Source organism: Oncorhynchus masou, chromosome 15, assembly GCF_036934945.1.
Source record: "Oncorhynchus masou masou isolate Uvic2021 chromosome 15, UVic_Omas_1.1, whole genome shotgun sequence".
NCBI classification, from domain to species: Eukaryota; Metazoa; Chordata; class Actinopteri; order Salmoniformes; family Salmonidae; genus Oncorhynchus; species Oncorhynchus masou.
The window spans coordinates 105,477-111,476 of record NC_088226.1 but is presented as its reverse complement, the minus strand read 5'-3'; positions in this window follow the sequence as shown (position 1 = coordinate 111,476).

Below are 6,000 nucleotides of genomic sequence, written 5' to 3'. Positions count from 1 at the left end.
CCACACAAACTGACAATGACAACACTGACCGCTCTGGTAGAGAGAATGACCATCAGCAGTCAATGGAGGAGAGAGGGATGGGGTTGGGAGTCACGGTCGAAAGGGGGCATAGGGGAAGGATGAGAGGAGGGGAAAGGGGATTAAGAGACGGCTGGGTGGAAGGATGAGAGGAGGGGAAAGGGGATTGAGAGACGGCTGGGTGGAAGGATGAGAGGAGGGGAAAGGGGATTGAGAGACGGCTGGGTGGAAGGATGAGAGGAGGGGAAAGGGGATTGAGAGACGGCTGGAAGGTGGAAGGATGAGAGGAGGGGAAAGGGGATTGAGAGACGGCTGGGTGGAAGGATGAGAGGAGGGGAAAGGGGATTGAGAGACGGCTGGGTGGAAGGATGAGAGGAGGGAAAGGGGATTGAGAGACGGCTGGGTGGAAGGATGAGAGGAGGGGAAAGGGGATTGAGAGACGGCTGGGTGGAAGGATGAGAGGAGGGGAAAGGGGATTGAGAGACGGCTGGGATGAGAGGAGGGAAAGCACGGCTGGGTGGAAGGATGAGAGGAGGGGAAAGGGGATTGGAGAGACGGCTGGGTGGAAGGATGAGAGGAGGGGAAAGGGGATTGGGATTGAGAGACGGCTGGGTGGAAGGATGAGAGGAGGGGAAAGGGGATTGAGAGACGGCTGGGTGGAAGGATGAGAGGAGGGGAAAGGGGATTGAGAGACGGCTGGGTGGAAGGATGAGAGGAGGGAAAGGGGATTGAGGACGGCTGGGTGGAAGGATGAGAGGAGGGGAAAGGGGATTGAGAGACGGCTGGGTGGAAGGATGAGAGGAGGGGAAAGGGGATTGAGAGACGGCTGGGTGGAAGGATGAGAGGAGGGGGGGGATTGAGAGACGGCTGGGTGGAAGGATGAGAGGAGGGGAAAGGGGATTGAGAGACGGCTGGGTGGAAGGATGAGAGGAGGGGAAAGGGGATTGAGAGACGGCTGGGTGGAAGGATGAGAGGACGGCTGGGGGAAGAGGGGAAAGGGGATTGAGAGACGGCTGGGTGGAAGGATGAGAGGACGGCTGGGTGGGAAAGGGGATTGAGAGACGGCTGGGTGGAAGGATGAGAGGAGGGGAAAGGGGAATGAGAGACGGCTGGGTGGAAGGATGAGAGGGGAAAGGGGATTGAGAGACGGCTGGGTGGAAGGGAGAGGAGGGGAAAGGGGATTGAGAGACGGCTGGGTGGAAGGATGAGAGGAGGGGATTGGGACGGCTGGGTGGAAGGATGAGAGGAGGGGAAAGGGGATTGAGAGACGGCTGGGTGGAAGGATGAGAGAGACGGCTGGGTGGAAGGATGAAAGGGGGGGATTGAGAGACGGCTGGGTGGAAGGATGGGTGAGAGACGGCTGGGTGGAAGGATGAGAGGAGGGGAAAGGGGATTGAGAGACGGCTGGGATGGAAGCATGAGAGACGGCTGGGTGGAGATGAGAGGAGGGGAAAGGGGATTGAGAGACGGCTGGGTGGAAGGATGAGAGGAGGGGAAAGGGGATTGAGAGACGGCTGGGTGGAAGGATGAGAGGAGGGGAAGGGGGATGCTGGGTGGAAGATGAGAGGAGGGGAAAGGGGATTGAGAGACGGCTGGGTGGAAGGATGAGAGGAGGGGAAAGGGGATTGAGAGACGGCTGGGTGGAAGGATGAGAGGAGGGGAAAGGGGATTGAGAGACGGCTGGGTGGAAGGATGAGAGGAGGGGAAAGGGGATTGAGAGACGGCTGGGTGGAAGGATGAGAGGAGGGGAAAGGGGATTGAGAGACGGCTGGGTGGAAGGATGAGAGGAGGGGAAAGGGGATTGAGAGACGGCTGGGTGGAAGGATGAGAGGAGGGGAAAGGGGATTGAGAGACGGCTGGGTGGAAGGATGAGAGGAGGGGAAAGGGGATTGAGAGACGGCTGGGTGGAAGGATGGAAGGGGATGACGGCTGGGTGGAGGATGAGAGGAGGGAAAGGGGATTGAGAGACGGCTGGGTGGAAGGATGAGAGGAGGGGAAAGGGGATTGAGAGACGGCTGGGTGGAAGGATGAGAGGAGGGGAAAGGGGATTGAGAGACGGCTGGGTGGAAGGATGGGATTGGAAGCTGGGTGGGATGGAAGGGGATGAGAGGAGGGGAAAGGGGATTGAGAGACGGCTGGGTGGAAGGATGAGAGGAGGGGAAAGATTGGGATGGAAGGATGATTGAGACGGCTGGGTGGAAGGATGAGAGGAGGGGAAAGGGGATTGAGAGACGGCTGGGTGGAAGGATGAGAGGAGGGGAAAGGGGATTGAGAGACGGCTGGGTGGAAGGATGAGAGGAGGGGAAAGGGGATTGAGAGACGGCTGGGTGGAAGGATGAGAGGAGGGGAAGGGGATTGAGAGACGGCTGGGTGGAAGGATGAGAGGAGGGGAAAGGGGATTGAGAGACGGCTGGGTGGAAGGATGAGAGGGGAAAGGGGATTGAGAGACGGCTGGGTGGAAGGATGAGAGGAGGGGAAAGGGGATTGAGAGACGGCTGGGTGGAAGGATGAGAGGAGGGGAAAGGGGATTGAGAGACGGCTGGGTGGAAGGATGAGAGGAGGGGAAAGGGGATTGAGAGACGGCTGGGTGGAAGGATGAGAGGAGGGGAAAGGGGATTGAGAGACGGCTGGGTGGAAGGATGAGAGGAGGGGAAAGGGGATTGAGAGACGGCTGGGTGGAAGGATTGAGAGACGGCTGGGTGGAAGGATGAGAGGAGGGGAAAGGGGATTGAGAGACGGCTGGGTGGAAGGATGAGAGGAGGGGAAAGGGGATTGAGAGACGGCTGGGTGGAAGGATGAGAGGAGGGGAAAGGGATTGAGAGACGGCTGGGTGGAAGGATGAGAGGAGGGGAAAGGGGATTGAGAGACGGCTGGGTGGAAGGATGAGAGGAGGGGAAAGGGGATTGAGAGACGGCTGGGTGGAAGGATGAGGGGAGGACGGCTGGGTGGGGATGAAGGAGGGGAAAGGGGATTGAGAGACGGCTGGGTGGAAGGATGAGAGGAGGGGAAAGGGGATTGAGAGACGGCTGGGTGGAAGGGGATGAGAGACGGCTGGGTGGAAGGAGAGGGAAAGGGGATTGAGAGACGGCTGGGTGGAAGGATGAGAGGAGGGGAAAGGGGATTGAGAGACGGCTGGGTGGAAGGATGAGAGGAGGGGAAAGGGGATTGAGAGACGGCTGGGTGGAAGGATGAGAGGAGGGGAAAGGGGATTGAGAGACGGCTGGGTGGAAGGATGAGAGGAGGGGGGGATTGGGAGACGGCTGGGTGGAAGGATTGAGAGACGGCTGGGTGGAAGGATGAGAGGAGGGAAAGGGGATTGAGAGACGGCTGGGTGGAAGGATGAGAGGAGGGGAAAGGGGATTGAGAGACGGCTGGGTGGAAGGATGAGAGGAGGGGAAAGGGGATTGAGAGACGGCTGGGTGGAAGGATGAGAGGAGGGAGGGGATTGGAGACGGCTGGGTGGAAGGATGAGAGGAGGGAAAGGGGATTGAGAGACGGCTGGGGGGATTGAGAGGGGACGGCTGGGTGGAAGGATGAGAGGAGGAACGGGGGATTGAGAGACGGCTGGGTGGAAGGATGAGGGGATTGAGAGACGGCTGGGTGGAAGGATGAGAGGAGGGGAATGATTGAGACGGCTGGGTGGAAGGATGAGGGGAGGACGGCTGGGTGGAAAGGGGATTGAGAGACGGCTGGGTGGAAGGATGAGAGGAGGGGAAAGGGGATTGAGAGACGGCTGGGTGGAAGGATGAGAGGAGGGGAAAGGGGATTGAGAGACGGCTGGGTGGAAGGATGAGAGGAGGGGAAAGGGGATTGAGAGACGGCTGGGTGGAAGGATGAGAGGAGGGGAAAGGGGATTGAGAGACGGCTGGGTGGAAGGATGGAGGAGGGGAAGGGGATTGAGGACGGCTGGGTGGGGAAGAGGGGATTGAGAGACGGCTGGGTGGAAGGATGAGAGGAGGGGAAAGGGGATTGAGAGACGGCTGGGTGGAAGGATGAGAGGAGGGGAAAGGGGATTGAGAGACGGCTGGGTGGAAGGATGAGAGGAGGGGAAGGGGATTGAGAGACGGCTGGGTGGAAGGATGAGAGGAGGGGAACGGCTGGGTGGAAGGATGAGAGGAGGGGAAAGGGGATTGAGAGACGGCTGGGTGGAAGGATGAGAGGGAAAGGGGATTGGAGACGGCTGGGTGGAAGGGGATTGAGAGACGGCTGGGTGGAAGGATGAGAGGGGGAAAGGGGATTGAGAGACGGCTGGGTGGAAGGATGAGAGGGGGGAACGGCTGGGTGGGGGATTGAGAGACGGCTGGGTGGAAGGATGAGGGAGGGGGACGGCTGGGTGGAAGGATGAAGGGGATTGAGAGACGGCTGGGTGGAAGGATGAGAGGACGGCTGGGTGGGGGAAAGGGGATTGAGAGACGGCTGGGTGGAAGGATGAGAGGAGGGGAAAGGGGATTGAGAGACGGCTGGGTGGAAGGATGAGAGGAGGGGAAAGGGGATTGAGACGGCTGGGTGGAAGGATGAGAGGAGGGGAAAGGGGATTGAGAGACGGCTGGGTGGAAGGATGAGAGGAGGGGAAAGGGGATTGAGAGACGGCTGGGTGGAAGGATGAGAGGAGGGGAAAGGGGATTGAGAGACGGCTGGGTGGAAGGATGAGAGGAGGGGAAACGGCTGGGTGGAAGGATGAGGGGAGGAGACGGCTGGGTGGGGGAAAGGGGATTGAGAGACGGCTGGGTGGAAGGATGTAAGATAATTGAGTGGTGTTGGATGACAGGAATTCCATGCTGATTAAAACAGTTCTTACATGTTCTTACCCATTTATGTCTAAGAGATTGTAGACTGGTATTATCACTAACGGGATTTACTTGACCATAGAAATAGAATCTCATTCTCGTCCTGTGGACTTGACACACATAAACAGAGTGTATGAGTAACTGCATCCATCCAAAAACAAGACTGTTTGGTTTGAATAATTTGTATTATTCATGAGCATTAGGTTTGACAAGGGGTTTTGAACCATAAAATATTAATCCTTCAACTAAGGCAGTTCTGATCCAAAAGACCTGCCTCTCATGTGACATTCGACCGTCCTCACCAGTGGTTTGTAAATGACAATTGTTTCACCTCTTGACCCCTTTGGGCTCCGGAGTGGCACAGCGGTCTAAGGCACTGCATCTCAGTGCTAGAGGCATCACTGCAGTCCCTGGTTTGAATCCAGGCTGGATCATATCCGGACATGACTGGCAGTCCCATAGGGCGGCACACAATTGGCACAGCGTCATCTGGGTTCGGCCGGGGTAGGCCGTCATTGTAAATAGGAATTTGTTCTTGCCTAGTTAAATAAATACAAAATAAGGTCAGTTTCAGGTTAGTCTTTGGTTCCATCCTGGGGTTGGGTTACAAAGAATCTGGACCTCGGGGGTTGAGATCCAAAAGGGGGCCAGCCTCAGGGTAGGCCCTCAGTCACCTTGTGAAACTCGTACTCTGATAACTGCTGCCTTTGTTAGTGTGTATGTTTCTCTGAGGATTTGCAAGTAGCTATCATCCAGATACAATAATGTTGCTGAGCTGCTCAGAGATATCATGCACATCTGGCATGCGCTGAGTGAGATGTAGGCTGCATATATGTCTAGACATGTTTGAGTACGTTTGAGTCTAGTTCTATTTGCGCATGTTTGAGAGTCTAGTTCTGTTTGAGCATGTTTGAGAGTCTAGTTGTTTGTGTGATAGACTATTAGTCCACCTTGACTTGTGTTGCAGACCACAATAGCTCCCTGTCCGTGTGTGAATGGCCCCTGATCACGATGAATGATCCTATCCTAAAGATCAGATGGCGATCAGTAACTGGAGCCAAAGCAGGATCAGTGTCAAGACAACAGCAGGATCAATAACAGACATGAACAGAGAGAGAAGAGAGATGGAGTGAAAGAGAGCTAGAAGGGTATGAGAGATTAATCTGGAGAGGATTTTTACACAAAATGAGTTAAG